The sequence below is a fragment of the Mustela erminea genome, chromosome 10 (assembly GCF_009829155.1).
Source record: "Mustela erminea isolate mMusErm1 chromosome 10, mMusErm1.Pri, whole genome shotgun sequence".
NCBI classification, from domain to species: Eukaryota; Metazoa; Chordata; class Mammalia; order Carnivora; family Mustelidae; genus Mustela; species Mustela erminea.
Window position 1 is genome coordinate 63048876 of NC_045623.1, and position 22226 is coordinate 63071101.

Genomic DNA, 22226 nt, shown 5'->3' on the forward strand with positions numbered 1-22226 from the left:
TCTGGGTTTCTGATTTGGACATGTGATCATGGTCAGTAGGACACCCAGGCTGGGGAATTCCTTGCACCCACCCCACCTGTTCTGTGAGATGCCACTCGTTTGTACATCCACCAGAGGGCAGTGGCAGCAGAAAAGGCCAGCCTCCCCCATGCCACACTCCATAACTCACCACCCAACACAGGAGCTATGGGCCCCAAGGGGTTAGTTACCAAGCACTGGAAATATAGCTAGTGCCACCTGTTAGAATGATAATATTTGGTTATATTCACTTAAAGAAAATATACCATGTAAGTTAATTTCACCTGTTTCTTTTTATTCACTTAAAGGCGTTGACCAGAAAATTTAAGATTTCATATGTGGCTCACATTCATGGCCCACATTATATTTCTTATAGACACCACTTCTTGATATAATCTATAGAAAAATGAAACAGAATTCCTAAAATAATTATAATTTGAATATAATTTTTCATCCTATACATAAATATGTTGCACAAATATCATGTCATAACAAGACTTAGGGGGATCTTAGAGCTTCTCTAGACTATCCTTATTTTATGGTGGGAGCAACTGAGGCCCAGAGTGGTGAAGCAACTTTGCCCAAGGTCACACAGCCAGTAAGCAATAGAGCTCGTCTTTGAACCTGGGCCACTGGCACCAAATCAGTTTCCTTCATTCAAAGAGTGGTCAACAGAATCCAGGCATCATGGAGCTTAGAAGGTATCCCTGAGAACCTCCTACCTCCCAGGCATTAGCACCAGTGCCTGGAACATTGTAGGAGCACTTTTTTTCAAATCCCTCTGGAGATACTGCACCACACTGCACAAAGGATACAAAGATAAGTAACTCTCAGGCTCAGAAGATACCAGATGGATAGTAACCAGTTAAAATCATAAAACAGAGATACTGGCAAAGAAAACTGAAAGCTAATATGGAGATATATCCAACTGCATTAGTAATTAAGAAATGCAAATAAAAATCACGATGTTTCATTGTTTGTTACCTTCATGTTCTTTCTAGTTTCAGAGGATTTAGGATTGTTCATAATCCTACATTAGAAAAAAAAATTCAATAGAAAATAGAATCAATATAAAGAATAGGGAAAAAACAACAACAACAACAACAAAACCCCTCCATTATTCTTTTTGTAAACATGTCCTGTGGAGGGAATGGAGCTTCATCCCAAGTAAGTGGTTTGGACTATACAAACATTTCAGTTACCATGGAGTCCTTTAACCCAGTTTGATTGGCTTTAGAAAAAAACAGTTATATCCCATTGATTATTTGATATACACCCAGCAAAATATTTAACTTCATTTAGCTTAGGAAGATCCCAAATCCCTGGTTATTCGTTAGTATCAAAATGAGAAAATTCCTCAGGAAGAGAAATCAAGTCTTTTTCTGTCCCTCAGTTACTGCCATGGGACTTCACACATAATACTCAACTCGACAAAACTTTGCTGAATTTAGGATGATGTCCACATTTATTCTGTGCCAGGTAGGTGCCCATGCACTTTACAAGCCTCCTTACATAAATGAGCTCATTTAATAATCTCAAAATCCTGAGACTTTGAATCTTCATTTGCAGATAAGAAAATAGACACTCCAAAAGGTTAAGAAACATGTGCCAAATCTCTGGTTACCAGGAGTCAGAGCTGAGATTTGAACCCATAATGTAGCTTGTTCCAAAGCTTGTGACCCGATGTCACGTGAAGGATTAGAAGAATAAAGGGAAAAGAAAGAGTACAGGAGGGAGGGGAGGAGAGGGAGAGAGGAAGGGAGAGAGAGAGAGAGAGAGAGGGAGAGAGAGGGAGAAGAATGAAGAGAACAAAGGTGGGAGGGAAGGAAGGGGTGAGTGTGGAAATGCACGTCTTTTGGTACATAGTCTAAGAAAGACAGAGAAAAGTCAGAGTTTCCCTGGAGAAAATTATTCCTGGCAGTTTAGAGAAATTTTCTAAAATAGCAGGTTAGGAACTCAGCCACCGTGGAAGGCTTGGTTCTCCGAAAGTTCCCCCAGGACAGTCTCCTCTCTTGCCACCTCATTATCGCCAGGAACAATCTGCATGGCCAGTAATGAGGGAATCTTAATGCCTCAGGAGTGGGAAGAGCTCAGGTCACAGGATCAGGCCTGGATGCTGGGGAGTGAGCTGTGTGGAGCTGCTGACTCTCCCCCTGGACCTGCAGTCCATTAGCCCTTACCCCCTCAGCAGGACAGTAATGAGAAGGTGAGGCTCACTCCACAGCCCTCTGCCAGCAGATCATGGGGTGGGGGTGCGGCCTCCCCAGGGGCAAGCTCATCCCACAACCGACCCTGACCAGCTTGCCATCACCGAGGTGCTGCAGATCTGCCTACGGGACAGCGTCTGTCCACAGTTCTGGCTCCCCCTGAGCTCTGCTCCTTACAAAAGTGCACTTGCATGATTAGGGAGCCAAGTAGCTCCAGCCTGACATCTGTAACATCCTTTCTCGTTTCCGGTTGTGTATTTCCACCTGTGAGCCCACGCTGTTCAGTGGATAAGGCAAAGACTTTGGAACCAGAGTTTTTGTTTGTGTTTGTTTGTTTGTTTGTTTTTTAATTTTATTATTTGACAGACAGAGAGCACAGGTAGGCAGAGAGGCAGGCAGAGAGAGAGGAGGGGAAGCAGGCTCCCCACTGAGCAGAGAACCCGATGCGGGGCTCGATCCCAGGACCCTGAGATCCTGACCTGAGCTGAAGGTAGAGGCCCAACCCAGTGAGCCACCCAGGCTCCCCTGGAACCAGTTTTAATCGTAGTATCCCTCAGCCTCTATCAACTATATGACCTTGGGCATCTTACTTCACATCTATGAACCTCGGTTTCTCACATGTCATGAGGAATAATAATACCAGCCTCATAGGTTTATTTGGATTATTACTATCCATTATTAATAATCATTGCTAACACTGAGTATGATGTGTCAGGTTCTGTGTTAATTGCTTTTTACATATTATCAGTAATCCTCATAAACTCTCCATGTATATATTTCTTGTATCCCTAACTTAACACAAGTAGAAACCAAGGCTGAAACTGAGACAGAACTGAGACCCAAGAGACCTGTCTCTCTGACAAAGTCTGTAACCCTCACCACTATGCTATCTTGAAATTAAGAATTGAACAACCAGAACAAGACCCTGATAGACTAAGTTGTCAGTAATATAACCTATTTTCTCCAGCCCTTTTCTCTTTGACTAGTGTCTCAGTTTGGAAAATAGAAAAAATAAGAAAATAGAAAGCTTTGAAGTGAGAATCCAAAGGGGAAATTGTGGCAAGCCAGAGACCAGCGATGAGAAGAAGCAATTGTAATCCTCAGACTAGAGGAACAGAAGGAGAAGGTGGTGCTAGCCAATCCCAGAGACTGGGGTCACCTTCAGATGCTAGAAACTAAAAGGAACGATGGAAGAGATGCTAATCCTCCTGGAGATGCCAATGTTTAAAGCCAGAAGAGATGGGGATTGAAATACCCTGACCTCTTCTCTCCTCTTATCCTGTAGCCACCCCACAATGCCTCAGACTGGCCATATAAACTTACAACCCAAGAGCCTCAAGGCAGCTAGAGAAATGTCATCTGCTACAAACTTGACAAAGAAGGACAGAGAAGAGATCTGAGATCGATAGGCAGGTGCCTGGCATATCTAACAACTCCATGAAACAGGCAGGTTGAGATTATCCTCTGGATTTGACTCTGCTGAGGATTCAGTCAATGGCACGATCATGATCCCATTTTATAGAACGAAAAAGTAAAGCCCAAACAATAAGACCATCAGAGACCTAAAGAGGGAGTCATTAGCCCTGTGGGATTCAAGGAAAGCTACAGAATATGAAGGACTTTGAGACGTCCTGGGTTATGGACAAGTAGGGTTTTGTCAGGTGGCTCAGCTTTAAAGGGTTCTCCAGGCAGAGAGAACTGAAGAGGTAAAGTTATGGATCCATGAATTGAAAGGTTTGGGCTATATAGTTTCTGAATTTCCTATCAATTCTAACTTTTTTTTTTTTTTTTTTAAACCTTGGAATCCTCCTGGAGACTGGAGAGATATATAAAGTGTATCATTTTCCTAACAACTTAAAGGATCCATTTCCTAATACTGAATTAAATCCCTGGGTCCCTGTTTTCACTGGCCCCATGATATCCCTTCCTGTTGATGGAGAAGTTGATATGCAGATGGGGAACATGTTGTTAACAAGATCTGTCCCAAAGGGACAGAGAATTTTAGTCTCTAGTTAGCATAGTTGGTAATCAACAACACAGCAACTATACGTTAATGTTTCAGTGACCCATTAGTTCTAGGATACGTTGTCAGGACATTTGATCTGCACATATTTCCATTATAGACCCCTTTGCACTGAGTCTGATGGCTGAACTTTCCTCTGACATCACATCCCCCTCTTGCAGGGCTTACCTCCCCCTCCTCCTGCTGAATTGGAGCTCTCATTTTGAAATGCAAATCTGACAAAACACAGCCTCCCTCCTTCTCATTTAAAACCCTTTAAAATCTTTAAAAAAAAAAAAATAAATAAATAAAACCCTTCAAGGGTGCTCCATGCCTTCGAGATAAATCTAAGCTCCTTAGAGTATCTTGGCTCCTTCCTAAGTCTCTCTGTCCCCTTAGAATATCTTGGCTCCTTCCTAAGTCTCTCTGTCCCCTTCCTTGAACTGTGGGCTTCAGGTGTATTGAGCTGCTGCTCACGCTGTTTCATGCTTCCGTGAGAACAGTCTGCACGTGCTGTCCTCGCTGGGCTATCCCTTCCCAGCTACTGTCTCTGCCTCTGTCGATTGCTTCCTGTGGGGACTTCTCCCTGCTCCCCTCCTCCTCCTTTTATGCCTGTGTTTTCAATATGCCATGCATTTGTTGCTAGCACAGAACAAGCACTCCTATGTGTAGCCTCAGATGTATAGGGTCTTCTGAAGACCTGACACATAGTAACAACTTGGTAAATGGTAGCTATCAGGGGGAGGAGGGGGGTGGTGTTGCTTTGTTTCATTTCTGCCTTCCTAGTTAGTACCTTACACAGTGTCTGGCACACAGCAGGCTATCAGATAAATGTTGGTTGTATATATGAACAATTGGAGATTTAAAAAAAAATAATAAAACATTTTAAAAGCCTCCCTCCCTATGGGAGTGCCTGGCTGGCTCAGTCGGGGGAGCATGTGGCTCTTGACGTTGGGGTTGTGAGTTTGAGTCCCATGTTGGGTGTAGGGCATACTTACAAATAAAATCTTAAAACAATAACAACAACAAAAGCCTTTGATTATTAAATACGGTACGGTTAAGATATTGTCCGTAAGTCGGACCTGCCTTAGCATGCCCAAGTAGGAGCATGCTTCCAAGGTTGTTGGCAAGAAGTCCAACGGGGCTTTTATTAGAGGGCCATTAAAGGAGCCAGCATCTCTGTATGCATGGCCCTCTCATTTTATTTCTTTGCCCCTTAACTCAGCAGCCACCTGTGACCGGGGCTCAGCTTAACAAGCAAACCTTCCTGTGCAGAACTGACCTGCCCTGTGACGGACGATACGAAGATCCTTAGCAGATGAGGAGGAATACTTGTACCTTCTATTATTTATCAACCATCCAAAGGTCCAACCATGTGGGCATTTAAACAGCCTCAGCTGGGAGGTTGGTGTGGGGCGTGAGCCCTTTGATTAGCAGAGCTGCCTGGTAGACCACCCAGCAGTCAGACTTCGGTGCCATCCCTTGATGTGTCTCTCCGGAGAGGGGCTCGTTGAGCAGAGCATTCATTCCATGCCAGCCCCAATGCCACCTGCAAGTCCTCCACAGCCTGGAGCACAAGAAACACCAGCACTGGTCCTAGCACATTAGAGGAGGCTAAGCTGACAGTCAGTCTGGGGGATTGTCCCAGAGCAGGAGGGGGCGGTGTTCAAAGGTCTGTGTTCTACAGACAGACTGCCTGAACTGGAATTCACACTGTGCATTGACACTTGTTAGCTGTGTGACCTCGGGCAGGTTACGTCTCCCCTCGATGCCTCAGGTCCTACATGAGGAACATGAGGATGGTGGGAAGAGTGGCTTGGGGTTGGGGGGCTCACGTGAATGTGCATGGGTGGGGTAAGATCAAGAGCTGTGGCTGATGTATGATGAGCACCACGCAAGGTAGGTTCTCACTAGTCATTCTACAGACATCAGCTGAGACACGCTGAGCCTTGTTCTAGGTGCTGTGTAGGGAAACAGATGGAAGAATGTGCTTCTACCCTCATTGATTGCCACCTGCAAGAGACAAGGAAGTTAATCCCTGCAGTAGTGGGACCACTCTAAATGCAGGTTGCTCAAGATTCCAAGAGCATACAGAGCCTCTGCCCAGGATCATCAAGGGAGGAAGGCATTAAGGACTTCATAAGAGAAGATACTGGAGGGGCGTCTGGGTGGCTCAGTGGGTTAAGCCTCTGCCTTTGGCTCAGGTCATGATTTCAGGGTCCTGGGATCGAGACCCGCATCGGGTTCTCTGCTTGGCAGGAAGCCTGCTCCCCACCCCTTTCCCCCTGCCTCTCTGCCTACTTGTGATCTCTCTCTGTCAAATAAATAAATAAAATCTTTTTAAAAAAAAAAAAAAAAGAGAAGACATTGGAGCTGAAAGGTGGAGAGGGAGTTTGGCAGAAGGATTAGTAGGAGAGACTATTTCAGATATGTAGGCTTTGCCAGTGTGAAGGTGCAGAGCTAGGGCCCAGTGTGGCCCGTCTTGGGGAACTGTAATGTGTAACTGACCCGTAGGTGTGACGAAGCAGGGACAGGTGAGAGGGTGCATCACACCGGGGCCGCTCTTTGGGCCCCAGATGCAACTCTTAGGAGTTTAGCCCCAGTTTCTGTGGGTTCTGAGAATTCTCTCAGAATTGTGAGATTTGGTAAAACAAGAGAGAATTGAGATGGATGCTTTTTGTTGCATTTTGAGCAATTCAATTTATTTTTAAGAGCAAAAAATGAATAAATAAAACACCTTCCCTGAGATCAGCGTTGGACCTGAGTTTCCATACAGGCAAACAGAACATCAGTTTGTGAGCTACTTCTACTTGGACATGTGGCATATTTTTAACTCTATGATTCTTCTGACCAGGGTTCTCCGTCCAAAGGAAACTCATTTAGCCTGAAGGTTCTGCACCAATTACGTAGTTTTATAAGGTCAAAGTAAAAGTTGGGAGTCATTTTATCTTCATCTGTACTGGTAGAAATTACAGAATCAAGCTGCTTTAATGAGAAAAAGAGCCGGGAAGGGAGATGTGAAAATGAAGGTGTCAGCACCGCTGGAGATTGCCGCCGCGTCTGGAAGCCGGAGGATGAGGCCGGGGTGGGCTGTGAAGTCCTCTGACAACGTGGTCTCCGGCCCCGAACCAGTTGCCGGGGCTTCAAGAGGAACAGACATGAAACACAACATCCTTCCACCCTTATTAAGATTTAATCCTGCTTTCAACAGGATTGTAATGTTATTAAATTAGATTTTTTTTTTCCTTTCTTAAAAGGGGATTTAACTTTTGCTTTCCTAACATCATAATCAACATGGAACAGATGCAAAGGGGAAATTGTGTGACCACTAGTAATACGGATCTATACTTAACATGTAGCATGCGAAGTTATTAAAATGGAAATTAATTCTTTTTATTACTATCGTACCCTATCAATTAATTTGGTTGGAGGTGCTTATGAATATGCAATCATTCCTCCCCACTGCCCATCCCTCAGTCTGTGTGTGCGGAAGGCATCGGTGAGGCACTAGGTGACATTTTAGATGCCTCTGCTAGTTTTGTTACTGTTCTTTGCTCCCCATGCATGTGGTGGGTGGCAATCACTGACAAGGTATTGAATTCATTTTACATCCCAGGCTCTGTTCTTAGCACTTCACCTCCACTGCCTCATTCACAATACACCTATGAAATGGGCACTTTCGCTGTCCCTGTATGAAGAAGAGGAAGATGTAGCACAGTGAGGCGGAAGGAACTTCCCTGGGTTACGTAGGCATTCCGACCCTGAAAACCGTGCTTTTCACCGTGTGCTACCGTGCGACTCATGGATTCCAAACAAGGGACTAGGACAGGGCTTGCATCTCAGACACCAAGCTCCCATAGGAAAGGACTATTGTGGGGTATATGGAATGAGATAGAGGGCTCTGCTGGGGACATGTGTTTTAAAATATAGTTTTATTATTATTTAGGTATGGCAAAGCCACCAGATCAGATGACTGTCATTCATAGTTTATTGCCCACAGATCCCCAGAGGAGGGGTCACAGCAGTTCCCAGGGTCCAAATGGAAGCTCCAGGCTTGGTCAGGAGGCAGAGGGCATGGGGGGGGGAACCCTGGGCCAGAGTCTTCATTGTGACTTCTGTAGGAAGGAACTGGAGGCGGGCTAAGCAGGTATATTATTGGCTCGTTTGAATAATTTCAGTGGGCTCTGGGCATCGGGGCTGTCCCTGGTTGCTTAGTACTTGGCCCTGGGGTGATTAGGGCAGATGGAAGTGGCCTAGAGTGTTGGGGGGTGGAAGGAGGTACGGGATCTGGATTGGCTTATTTGCATCTGAGAAGTGCACTCCAGGAAAAATTGTTTACTGTCTCTAGGAATTAGCTAATCCTGGGAGGAATGCTTCCTGCCACACATCAAAGCATCAGAAATACAGAAAATAAGATATGCTTAATTGAGCAAGCCCTCTGTGGGGGGGGTGGTTTCTGTGGGAAGCCCTTAGGGGGTACCCAGGTGGGAAGGAGGAAAGCAAATTGGGACAGGTGGGCCTGTAAGAAAGCCCTGACTATACAGTGTTTTTTGTGATGCCCAGGAAAAGGCAGGAAATTGGAGGCACTGAAATTAAGTTTCAAATGATCTTTTTGCCTTCTGATATTACCCATAATACATATTTAACTTAATATGCATATTAAACTTTGAGGTGTGGGGGGGAGAGTATGAACCATCTTTTTTTTTTTTTTTCAGCATAACAGTATTCATTATTTTTGCACCACACCCAGTGCTCCATGCAATCCGTGCCCTCTATAATACCCACCACCTGGTACCCCAACCTCCCACCCCCTGCCCCTTCAAAACCCTCAGATTGTTTTTCAGAGTAGTCTCTCATGATGAACCATCTTTTTGGCAGGACATTTCCTCCTTGGAAACAGAGACCCCGTCTTGATCATCATTGCACACCCTGCAGATTCTGTGTGAGACCTCTCTCTCACAACGGAAGGGCCCTAGTTCATAACCTGTTGTTAAATCTTGGTTCTTCAATAATATCTCATCCGGCAAAATCTTTCAAGTGCCATTTGCAAACTATGGTTTTAGTAAGAGGCAGCTTGTCTACCCAGGTGAGAGGAGACCCGGAAGAGGGGTCATGGTCACGGATTTGTGCTTGACTGGTAACTCCTGACTCACCATTGCCTCTTTTTTTCCTTACTTTGGAAAAGCAAGAGACATTTTGTAAAGTGGACCAAGATAGCCCTACAGCGGGACCAACTCTAGGTTTGCTGTACAAGTGCAGCACTTGATTGTGAGATGATCTATACATCGCTTGTCTAGACTTTTTATTTTATTTTTAAACTTTTTAAATGTAAATTCAATTAGCCAACATATAGTGCATCATTAGTTTCAGATGTAGTGATGCTTCATCATGTGCATTTGTGCAAGCTTTGTAATCACCAATCCAGAGTTTTAGGACATCTGGATTCCTCCTCTTTCCCCTACCCGGTCTAACAGCAGCCAATCTCATTTCTGTCTCCAAAGTGTGTCCTGGAATGTCCACATTCAAATGTCCTGCGCCCAGGTCTGAGAAGCCGCAACTGATTGTCTCCTACACTTTTACGAGAATTGCTCTATGGGTCTCTTCATTTCACTTCTTGCCACCCTCCAGCTCCTGTATGTGAGCCATAAATTATTTTGTAAATATAGAAGATATCAAGTCACTCTTCTGCTTAATATTTTTTTTAGTGTATCAGCTGGGGAAGGCTAGCTGCTGTAGCAAGGGGAGCCAAAACCATGCAACAGCTCACATGTAAGAGTTACAGGCTGAATGCGTGCAAAGCTCAGCAGGGCAGCCCCACTCTACAGAGTCATTCAAGCCTTCTTAACACATGGTTTCAAAGATCCCCTAGATTGGATTTCCTGGAAGCAGACCCTGAAACCAGGACTCATATGAAAGTGATTTGTAGGAAGTTTAAGTGGGAAAAACTGATACAAACATGGGGAAGCAGGACCAGGAAGGGAAGGAAATCAGGCAAGGGTGTAGTATCAAGCAAAAGCCCAAGGAGATAATTTTAGCCTAATCCCACAAGTCAAGATCTAGAGACACTGTAGATCCCAGCTCAGCATTGAACCATTAGGAGAAGAGAGCTGGAGTATTTACGCCTGTTCATTGGTGAAGGGCAACCTCTATCTAGGGAGACAGAACTTCCCAGGTACTTCTAGCAAACAGTGTGGGTCGGCAGAGGGTGTTCTGACCCTAAGGTCAGGTCACGGATGAGGACATGGGGGGAGGTGGGGGCTGGCATTTGGGAGAGAGACAACACCTGGAGTTAGCCCTGCAGGCAAATGATCCAAGGGGAGGTAAGTGGAACCCTGAGCCCACCTGCTCCCTCAGAGGCACCCTGGGGGCGTCATTTCAAGAGGAAGGAGAGGGCCTAGGCAACTTAAACGGGCCACACCTGGAAATGAGTCCCATCACTTCTGCTTACATTCCATGGGCTGGAAGTCAGGTTCAGGGCTGTGGCTAACTCCAAGAGAAGCTGGGAAGTGTGGTGCCGCTGGGTACCCAGGAAACAGAAGAGAGCAGAGGTCTCCTGCCACAGATGGCCTGCCTTAATACTTGAATACAAATCTATTCTTCCTGCTGGGCCCTACGAATCTCTACCTGCCTGCTTGTCCAGCTGTGTCACCCGCCACTCTCTGCATCCCTGACATACTTCAGTTGCATCGGGCCCTGCTTTGTCGTCTGCTAGGTTTTGTTACTGCAGACTGTGGAAAAAAGTAGCAGAAACCTTTTGGCCTAAAATTGCAATATTTTGGCTTGATGACAAAAGTGTTCATTTGGCCTTTGTATAAGGGTGTTTGATGGATTGGGATAAAGTAGATAATGAAACAACTAGTCACGTTTAGTGGCGCCTGTAAGAACCATAGCTGGCCTTAGATAGACTTCCAGGAAGTGGGGAGCCAAACCTGCCTGTGGGCAGCCTGGGGTGGCCAGGGGCCCTCAGCCAGCCACCCTGTCTCATCATTACTGGTGCTAATGCAGAGCCCCCTGACGCTGGGCTGAAGCTCTCTGATTACCAGATAGGGGCATGACCTTGGGCAAGTTCATGAACCTACGTATCCCTCAGTTTTCTCATCTTGTAAAGTAGGACTAATGATTGTTCCTAACTTATGGAATTATTGGAAAGATTGAATGAGTTCATACAAGAGGAGGGCTAAGTGCTTTCTAACTGCTGTTATTACTGTCCGGGCACCTTCGGGGCACAAAGACTGCCACCCGAGCTTCCCGGCCCTCTCCCTGGGGTGGGATCCAGAAGGGCACTCTCCTGTCAGTGACTTCTCTTTTGCTTCCTGCTTAGCATGGGCTAAGGGATGCTTGGAGCCAACAAACAAAAGCAAGCTTCTCTTTAAAATGAAGCATGTGTATACATGTATTTTTCCTGCATTAAGCTCTGTGTGGAGGAGTTCGTCTGGGACTGGGGGGGTCCAGGATCACTTCTTTCACATGATTGGCCCTGCAGCTGGGGCGGCACCAATGGCTGGTGACTGGCTGGGCTCGTGTTCTCTCTCTCTCTCTCTCTCTCTCTCTCTCTCTGGGCTTTCTCTCTCCCTCTCTCTCTCTCTCTCTCTTTCTGCCTCTCACCTTCTAAAGCTTTTCTCTCCAGTTACCGTCCCTCTCTAGCAGAGTAATCACGCTTCTTTACGTGATATCCCAGAGCTCTTGAGAATGTGAAAATAAATACTGCTATGCCCCTTAAGGCCGTGGCTACTTCTGCCACATTCTGCTGGTCAGAGTAAGACGCAAGGTTCAAGGGGAGGTAGACCCTACCTCTTCTGGGGACCAGTAGCTTGCATATACAGGAATGGAAAGGATTGCTGTTGGCCGTTTTGCAGACAATCCCTAATGCTCAGCAAGTAGAAGCTTAGTTTTCATTGTTAACTGGATTCATTTTGGGGAGGAGGGCCAGGGGCTGCGAGACCAAATTACCTTTTCAACAAAAGACATAAAGACCAGGAAGATGATATCATTAAATTTCTTCTTTGGGATGGGAAGAGATCATTTCTGGGCTAAGTGCTACTAGAACAGCTATAATCTGCAAACATTCAATCTTTGTCTCTATTTCCCTCCGGTTTTCCCATTCTAACTATGGGATCTGGCAGACCAGAACGAGGACTGTGCCACTGATACTTAAGTTGGAGAAAATCCTTGAGTTGGTTGCCTGTCATTGCATAACAAATCATCCCACAATTAGTGGTGTAAAGTAACAACATTGAATATCTCCCACTCTCTGTAGATGAGGAAACTGAGGCAGCTTAGCTGGTTCCTCTGGGTTCTGGATTCTGGCTCAAGCTGCAGTATTTTGGGGGCTGCAGTCATCCCATGGTTTGGCTGGGGCAGGATCCATTTTTCAAGCCCACTCAGTGGTTATTGGCAGGATTCATTCCCTGGCAGGCACTGAGACCAAGGGCTTGGTTCTTCTGGCTGTTGGCAGGAGGCTGCCCTCAGTTCTTTACCACATGGGCTTCTCCATAGGGCAGCTCAGAAATATGGTGGCAGGTTTCATCAGAGTAAGCAAAGAGAGAGCCAGAGAGAGTGAGTGAGTGCCAGCAGGATGGAAGTCACACTCTTTAGGAACCAAATTGCCAGAGCCACCTTCTATCTCTGTTGTTGTATTCTGCCTGTTAAAAGCAAGTTACTAGGCCCAGGCAACACTCAAGGGTTAGGAATCACATGGGGTCTTGCATATTGGGAGGCAGGGATCATGGTGGCCATCCAAGAATTCCAAGTGTTACCATTCCTTCCAGCAATTTTAGACTTGAATTTCACTCCATCCCTAGACATCACACCACTATGCATGGGTTATAATTAGGGTGAAATGTGTCTCAGTATGCCTGGAATAAGCCCAGGTTAAGTGATTAAAGAGAAAAGATCAGTCTAAGTGTAGAATAACAATGCCTTGAATATTTAAAAAAAAAAAATCCCATAGAGATTTTCTTCATTTTCATAAGGTAGAAGTGCTTTGCGTAAGAGAAGTCAACTTTGTCCCTCCTAATTAATCTATTTAACACGTATCTGTAGAGTTCTTTCTAGATAGTGAGGCTATAAAGTTGAAAAAAAAAAACATTATCCCTGTCCTTGAAAAAATCAGATGAGAACGTGAGCACTTAGTAATGTGTGAAAAATGCTGTGAGAGAAGGTGTCATGGCATCAGAGACGGTGGCCCTTGGATTACTCTGAAGGTTCAGTAGGACTTAGCTGGATGAAGACTCCTAACAGGAAACAAAGGGCATGATCAAAATGAGATCATTGAAGGAAGGTGTATTCCCAAAGGGGAGGGTCTAAGGAAACCAGAAGCCATCGTATAGGCATATGGTACCCAGTTGAAACCACCCAAGCCCCATGCATTGAGAGGAGGCTGCACTGACCAGAATCTGGAAAGCCTTATAACATTGGCCTCCTTGACAGAAGAGAGCCTTCCTGAGAGGGAAATAGCTAGATCTCATTGACTTTATACGAAAGAACCAAGGGAATACATTCTCGACCTCACTCCCCTCTTTCCCTTTCATCCTCTGCCAAACCCAGCTGGAAACCGGAGGCCCTGAGGACCCTCACCATGGCCCAGACAGATCAGCCTCAAAAGGCATAGGGCAGAGTGGAAAGATGGAAGGTGTGTCTAGGGGGGGCAGTCGAAGCCATCTGACACTGTGGGTTAGTCAAGCCCGTTCCAAAGAAAGGGACCATAGTGAATGGAGGGAGAGGTGAAAGGGCCGATGACCTTGGACTTAAAAATGTGATTGAAACAAGGGGTGAGAAACAACAGCCTAGAGAAGCAGGCGGAGGGCAGGTCATAGGATTCTCCCTGGATCCTTCGCCACATCGTCCTACCTGACACACCAAGCCCCTGGCCACGCTGCGGGCAGAGGGCACCTTCAATAGTATATCCACATCACACTGTGACCTCCTGGGCTGTGCAAAAAAATGTAGATTCTACCCTGGAGATTTTTCAGTAGGGTGTTTGTGTGATCTGTCCTGCATGCTACACAGGGTGGCTGTGGGGTTAAGGGTGGCTTGGAGGAGGGCTGTTTCAAATTCCAGCTCTGCCCCTACTACCTTGGGGCTTTGCACAAGACCTTTAACCTCTCTGGTTCCTGGTTTTCTGACTAGTAAAGCTCAGCCAGCAACTCCTGCTCTCTGAACGTGCGAATTAGATGAGGTAGATGTTTTTGAAAATACAAAATGCTCAACTTAAGCAACTAACACGCAGATCAGCAAGTGCTTTTAACAGAGAACAGGAGTGAGAAGGGAATTGGATCTTGGGGCCCCCCCCTCCATGCCAGGCATTGTGCTGGAACCTTCTATATTTAATATTCTGTTCACTGCACGCCGTCACCCCTGAGGTAGCTATTATCTCATTTCATAGAAGAGGGAAGAGAGGCCTGTGTTGATTACTGATTAGGCACCACGCCTGGGGGACAGGAAGGTAAACAGGAACGAGTCTTGGCCTTTAGGAGTTTATCATTATGGTTACTGAGGCTACTTAGATCAGTGCTCCTCACATTAAAATGCCCACCTGGCATCTTGTTCAATCGCACATTCTGACTCACTAGTACTGGAATCTGGCTAGAGATTCTGCCTTCTCCCAGATGATGCAGATGCTGCTGGCCTGTGGACCATACTTAAAGGAGGTTAGAGGATCAGATTTAACACGCACACACAGACACGCACATGCACACGCACGTTTTTATCGTACTTGTAGCCATGCGAAATTAAAGCAGAGGGAAGATCTTTTACAGCCATTCCAACTTCAGGAAATGGAGAAATAGAAGGAGAAAGCCATGGGCCCTAGTATTTAGTGGAATAGCAGTTACTAAAACCAGGCATTCTGTTCCGGAATCTAAACCTTCCCTTGTTTGGGCTGAGCGGGGATATTGTTTTTCTGCCCCTTGGATATATCCCATTATGAGCTTTGATCAAAGCAAACCTTTCCCTTTGAGGCTTGGGGCACATGTGAATGGCTTTGTTATCCGCATGTATCTGCATATATTTGCAAAGCAATTCAACGGCTTCTGATGGGGAGGAGCGGTGGGGCTGGTGGTTGAGCCTAGGGTTTAAGCATCTCTAAAGCTTGGTCCTTGGAATCTCATCTTAAAAGAAATCCAGCTGCAGAGCCCCGGGGCAGTCCTGGTGAGTGAAGAAACTAGGAGCTGGGATTCCAGCTGCTTAGCTGGTTGAATATTCCCAGCCATTCACTGGAGGCTTTTGTCATGGGGAGTTTTGCTTCACTTGAGGCCCTGCCTCCCCCTTTTCCTGTCCATTTTGTCCAACTCTCTTCTTCTTCTTTGTTTTTTGTTTGTTTATTTGTTTGTTTTTAAGATTTTATTTATTTGGTGGGGGGGTGGAGAGCAGAGGAAGAGGGACAAGAAGACTCCCCGCTGAGTATAGAGCCAGATGCAGGATCAATCCCACAATCCCGAGATCATGATCTGAGCCAAAATCAAGAGTCGGATGCTCAACCTACGGAGCCCCCGCCCCCCGGGTGTCCCCCAGGTTCCCCCCTAAGTATCTTCTTAAATTGTTTCTCTGAACAGGGCACTCTCCTATTCAACGTCTTTCCACTGTTGTCCTTTATCTATGGGAGAAAACAAGTCTTAACATGACACTCCAAACCCTCCCTAGTCCCTTGGCTTCAGCATCCCCTCCACTCCCTGCTCTAGCCCACTAGCCAAAGCACTTCTGGTTTTCCCTAAACCTTGGACATTCTTACCTTAAGACTTTGCTTTTGTTAGTACTTCAGTGAATGCCTTCTCCCTACTTCCCTTACTCATGTCCCAGTTCTATCCATCCTACAAGACTCCACTCAAATCCTATGCCCTCTAGGGAGCCTTCTTGGAACTTTCCACCTGGAGAAATTCTTCCCTCTTGGGAACCCTGGTAGCATTTTATTCATGACTTTCTTACTGTGTGAAGTTTTTTATTTGTTTATGTGTTAGGAAGTCATGGGTCATTGCATGTCTTTGATGAAGCTCTAGAACATAGGTGAGGTTTGGTGGGGTGAGGTCCAAAGCCGATGACCAAGAAAGAATTCTTGAGACATCTTTGGTGCAAAATGGTGGTTTACTAAAGCAGGAAGAGCTGCTGCCCTGGGGACGTGAGGAGTGGTCCATTATATACTTGTAAGTTGGGGAGGGGATTAGGGATGATGTATGTCTCTAAGGAATTCTGGAAGCAAGGTTTCTAGGACCTTGAGGGGCTAGCTATTGTCTGGGGAAAAGGTTACTCATTACCAGTAATAGTGGGCCATATGCTTGGGAATGATTGTCGGCACTATCTTGGAGGTTTATAGATCAAGTTTCCAAAGGAATTGTTAAAGTAGACTTACAGGGGCATCTGGGTGGCTCAGTGGGTTAAAGCCTCTACCCTCATGATCCCAGGGTCCTGGGATGGAGCCCTGCATTAGGCTCTCTGCTCTGCTTCCCCCTCTATCTCTGCCTACCTCTCTGCCTACTTGTGATCTCTGTCTGTCAAATAAATAAATAAATTTAAAAAAATAAAAATTAAAAAAAAACTAAGTAGACTTACAGGATCTGGTTGGGGGTAGGGGGGTCCGTCAGGCTAGGATTGTCCTTTGCCCTTAGCAAAGCCTTAAGGTGGGGGTAGTTGAGTCCCTAGAGGAGAGTCACTCTGCCTATTTCAAGGGCTTGTCAGTAGGTAAGGAAATTTAATAATTTTTCATGTGCCTCTGTGTCCTACATCATCCTGAAGGCTGCCCATGCCTAGTCATATATATATATATATATATATATATATATATATATATATATATACACATACACACACACACACACACACACACACACACATATACATACAGAGAGAGAGAGTAAGTGCTTAATAAAACTTTGTGTGAGTACATGAATGAATGAAAGATAGGACAGATGGCTCCTGAACTGTGATTTTATGGCAGCATATTTTCCAATGTATTAATTCTTTCAATACATATTTATTGAGCTCCTGCTCTGTTGCAGGTCTGAGGTTCTGGCAGTACAAAGGTGAAGAGAGGAGAGTCCTGGCCCCCCAGAGGCTGTTCTGGGGATGGGGCCATCTCATGTTCTTTGTTTAATTAAGTTGGCTACACTCCAACTAGTTGCTTAATAATAAATGATTTGAAAAATCTGAAAACATCTGATATTTTTACAGATCAGTGACCTGTTAGATGAACAGGCTAAATCTTGTTTAATCTGTGCTTCTGTTCATCAAAGAAGTCTTTTGGTGTGGAGTGTGACAGCAAATTAGATTGTACTTTCATTGTGCTGTTTGCTACCCCCCATCTTAAAAATAATAATGGTATATATTTATGGTAGAAACCTTGGAAACAAACAAAAAAAATGTATAAATACCTCTCATAATCTCAGAAACAAGAAATCAGTGATTATTAACATTTGGTATATTTCCTTTCAATTTTCAGTTTGTTGCATTTTTAGGAACACACACAGAAACACAGCTGAGTCATGCTTTTTGCCTCCTGCTTTTGCTGTTTTTCTTTTCTTAATAATATACTTACTGCGTATTTTTTGCATACTGTTAAAAATTCTTAAAATGATTTTTAATTACATTTAATATTTATGGTATGGTGTGTCATAATTTTTAAACCCTTTCCCCATTATTTATAAAAGCTAAACACTGGAAACAACTACACTGTGAACATCTTTGTGTGTTACTATTTTCCCTAATCTGATCATTTTATTAGCATTCTTGAAGTGGAATTAGTGAGTTAAAGGGTATGAAGATGTTTAAGTCCTTTCTCTCCATTTTTACCAATTTTTCCTTATCAGAGATGGTTAATTCTTCTCATCTTATTTTGGATGAGTCTGGCCTCAACTTTATTTAATACCCTTTTATAATTAACAGAGTCAGCCGGCTCCAAGCCCCCTCCCTCCTTAAAGCATAGTGAGCAGCTTCAAGATGGGTTTTTTGAGACAATGCCGTCATTCACCTGTATCCACAGTGCTGTCTGATGCTGCTTCTGTTGATGTTTTTGTAGTCTGGGTGATGGATTTTTGTAACAGCAACTATAAGTGGACTTGACATCAGAAACACTTTTTTTTAGTGCCTCCAGCCTGCATTTTGATCTTTTAGCTAAAATATACTGGACGCTCTTCTTCTGCTCTCAGACTCCTAGAAGAACAATCCCACTGAGGCTGTGTTGAATTAGCCTGAATCACCAGCTTCTTATTGCTTGCTGGGATAAGGGCTATCCATCCCTGGACTCTCAAGGTCCTGGTTCTCATCTTGGTCTGTTTCAGCTGTGGGAGAATCAGGGAACTCATTATCGTCAGCCTTAATACCGGGTAGTGAAACTTCACTTTAATTGAATCTACTTATAAAACTCTCACATCTCTGTAATGCTCTACAGTTTACAAAGCACTTCCAAGGGCATCATTTAATTTGATCGTCACCATCTTTCTGCGAAGTAGCTGTTGATACCATTCCTGTTTCACAGGCAGGGTAACCGGGATACAAGCAGTGCAAGCTGCTAGGGTTAGTAATGGAAAGAATGTGGAAACATCCTTTGAAAACATATAGACCCAATTTCAAATCAACTCCGTCACAAACTAGTTGTATTAAGTAAGTTCTCAGAGGATCAGATTCCTCCTCTGTGCACGGAACAGTATAGTTGATTCTTGTTTTTTGATTCTTAATTTGCAAACCCAGCTGCTCACTAAAATTTATTTGTAATTCCAGTTCAGTTCTGCTGGTGCTTTTGTGGTCATTAGCAGACATACACAAATCAACAAACATATGAGGAGTTGCCCAATATGCATACTCCCAGCTGAGGTCACGCAAGGCAATGTTCTGCCTTCGGTCCTACTATAAGCAGGTATCTTTTGTGAGGTCATTCTAGTGCCGCGTATTTTACATTTTTGTTCTTTCTGTTGGTGATTTAATGGTTTTCCATGGTTAAACCCCAAGTATATGCTGAAGTACCGGTTTGTATTCATAAGCATAAGAAGGCTGTGATGTGCTTTATGGAAAAAAGACATGTATTAGGTAAGTTTTATTCAGGAGTGTGTTACAGTGCTGTTGGCCATGATTTCAATGTTAATGAATCCACTTTGTATTAAATTAAGTGTCTTTAAACAGAAACACACATAAATCCACATATGTATTGATCAATTGATGAAATTGTTGTGACCAGAGGCTCAAAGGAACCTAACTCTGTGTTTCCCTTAGGAGCAATGGCTCATGATTCCCACAGCTTTATAGAACATTACTGCAAATAACAAGAATCGATTGTATCTATTTTGTGAGGTTGCTGTGTATGTTAAATAGGGATGTGTGTAAAATGCCCACTGTGTTGATGTTCTGTAAGGGGCCACTATATTCTACTGCATGAGGGAACAGAGGCTGCGAGACATTACCTGCCTTATTTAAAATCAGTAAACCAGAAAATGATTCAGGTTAGTAGCATATAAATCCATTCTGTCTGAATCCAAAAGCAGCAGTCCTCAAAGCATACGGGCTGCATCTAGGAATAATCCCATATGGGGAAATTAAATGCTTTTTCATTCCTTCTGTGTTTGCTCTTCCTTTAAACATTTTATCTACATGATTGAATTCTGAAGAACCTATTTAACCCCCCACTACCACCATCTTTATGCCAGGCCCGGTGCTAACCATGTGCCATCTGGTATGTCTTCTTTGCAGCGAGCCTATAAGGTAGACATTGTTGTTATCATGACCATTTTAGAGACCCAGGGAAATTAAATGAATTTTTCAAAGTACTACAACTTGGAAAAGAGTGAAGATAACAGTTCGGGTCTTTCTGACTCCGCAGCTCCTGCTCTCAGTCTTGACATCAGAGAGTGCCAGACTCTTGGGGAATCTATAGACCAACAGCCAACTGAAGGGACGACAACAACAAACCAGTGGAGAAGGACACCGTGTTATCTACGTTTACCTACCCAGGTAAGGTCATTCAAGATAGTGGTCAGCATTAGCCGTCATGGTCTTATACAGAAAAGTTATCTTAATATCATAAAAGTATGACAAATTTCACTTTGGATTAAAAAAAAAAAAAAAAAACCAACCCATTCACCTTTATGAAAGCCTTACAACATTGTCTTTCTTTTTCTTATTTCGCCCAGGACATTATCACAGAGAAGTGGCCTTTGGTAACCATACCTCTGCACTGTATTCTAAATTATTTCCCCTGATCTCGACCTGAGCTTTGTCACGTACCCAGGCAGTGGATTGGATAAAATGATAGCTAAGATCACTTTTCAATTCCAAGGGTGATTTTAGAGTTTGGCCCCTGTCTCCTTCCAGTCCAGAGACAAAGAGGAGGCTGGCCTCATGTACATCAGGCATCAAGTCAGCAGCTGCTGCTCTATCAATCTTGCCCTTGACGGGAGCAGGCACCTTGTGAATTGACCTCTAGGAAGAATGAATGCTTAGTGGTGGCAAATAAGTTGTATTAACTATTGGGTAACAGAGCTCACACATAAATCTCCTGCGGATCTATATTCCTTAAGGAAATCCATCAGGAAAGAGAGGCAACTCATAGAAGACAGGGACATAACTCTCTGGCTGTTTTTTTTCCCCTCCTGAGATAAATACCCTTCAGAAATGGAAATGGTCCACCAGATAAGTTAGCTTTAGGACTCTTCCACTTTTCTACTCACCTATAAATTAGGGGTCTTCCATGGTCCAAGCTTGTGCTCATTTGCTAAAATGTTGCTAAAATAATAAGAACGAACCAACAGCAAGTATAGTTTATTGATGTGAATATGGTACCCTCTGATCATGTGCCAAGTTCTGAGCATATTTAAACCTCACAACAGCCTTGAGAGATAATACCATCATCATCCTCATCTACAGATGAAGAAACTGAGACACCAAAAGATGAAATAGCTTGACCCCATCACATCACTAAAAACATAGGAGAGCCATCAATTGAACCCATACCCCTCTCTGCAAAACTTCAGCATTCTAACCAATACACTATGCTGCCTGGCCTATAGTAGATGCTGTCTTTCCATATCATTTCCAAATTTTGCTATGAAAAGCCCAGCTTCTTGATTTTTCCTTTTTGGTGACCATGTATGAAAATAGCCTGAATCAACTCAATTACTATATATAAATCTTACTGTGTATGTCTGATTCAGTGTTCTGGAGACATAGACATGAAGAGCAGACTTCTGCCTTCAAGAAGTGCCCCTTCAAGAAGGAGAGCATGTATACCTGCGGCGAGATTATAAAGTCTGTAGGAGAGATATTAGGGAAGTTGTGAGAATACAGTACCAGTTGAGCTTGGAGGTTGGGGGTCAGGAGCAACAATGCTCTCCAGGTGGAGGTGAGAAGAGGACCCAGGGAGCCTCCATGGTAGCTGGACTGTGGGACGTATGTGGGGGATTGTGGGGAATGTTGGTGCTGCATCATCCCGGGGTCATATTTTGGAGGTACGTGAACGCCATTGAAAGGAGATTGCATTTTATTAAGTGGACTATGGGGACACCGCAAAGGTGCTTGGACCAAGAGGAACATGATCAGACCTGAATTCAGGATAAATATACCCTAAATTTATGGCTAACGATCTCATGTATTACCTCTCTAGCGTATCTGCACATATCAGGAGACAAAAGAGAACAACCTCACGGATGAACCTGAGGTAATGGGATTTCAGACACCAGGGCAAATCCTTGGTTTCGAGTTCCCTCAGTCAAACCACTTAGCTGGCAAGTTTTCAAATGTGGTGAGTCAAATGAAATACTGGGAAGACTGGTAGAGATCCAGATCCCTGGGCTCTGTCTCCTGAAAGTGTTAGTTCAGAAAACACTCCTCGTCTCGGGACTAGGGGTCAATGTTTTTAAAGCTGGCCAGTTGAGTTCAGTAACCACTGACTCACATAATGACTTCTATTGGATGCACTGAAGACATTTGTATCAATTTAAGGAGCTTTACTTAAAGATCAACTTTGAAGCCCCTCCAAAAGTGCTTATATTGCCATAGATGTGCTTTAGTCGGAACCGATAGGA

The 22226-nt window shown here is 44.3% G+C and overlaps 1 protein-coding gene across 5 annotated transcripts in view; it reads left to right on the forward strand.

Annotated features, from left to right (window-relative positions):
- The window catches only part of DAB1 (DAB adaptor protein 1), a 1141681-nt gene that overhangs the window by 186330 nt on the left and 933125 nt on the right, over positions 1-22226 (forward strand). For all 5 annotated transcript variants that reach the window (XM_032302343.1, XM_032302347.1, XM_032302348.1 and 2 more), the window contains exon 2: positions 20027-20157. The gene's annotated coding sequence lies outside the window, so the exon portion shown is untranslated. The remainder of the gene's footprint in view (positions 1-20026; positions 20158-22226) is intronic.